The sequence below is a fragment of the Quercus suber genome, unplaced genomic scaffold (genome assembly GCF_002906115.3).
Source record: "Quercus suber isolate HL8 unplaced genomic scaffold, Cork oak 2.0 scaffold_224, whole genome shotgun sequence".
In the NCBI taxonomy this organism is placed as follows: Eukaryota; Viridiplantae; Streptophyta; class Magnoliopsida; order Fagales; family Fagaceae; genus Quercus; species Quercus suber.
Window position 1 is genome coordinate 380885 of NW_027069682.1, and position 361 is coordinate 381245.

The window sequence follows — 361 nt, forward strand, 5'->3', positions numbered from 1 at the left end:
TTTCTTTTATATGGTTGTAATATAGCCTTAGCTTATTTAAGTACATATAGGTTTTCTAAATAAAATTTTATATCTTATTTCACCACATACAAGTTTCGATTAGTGGATCATCAATAAACACTCATGGTATGACACAAGATTTTGATTCTTTTTTTCTTTTTTTTTAACTCTCCTTCCCATTTGTTTTTGTCTTGCTGACAAGTGTTTCTCACAAGAAGCAGCACAGAACACAGAGGCATTTGCCTCTCTTTCTCTCTCTAAAGAATGCTTGTTTGCTCCACAGCCGCAAGCGTGTGAGTGGGACCTTCTAATTTTTTATTTTTATTTTTAATAGGCACACAATATTACGTGTATTTTGTTA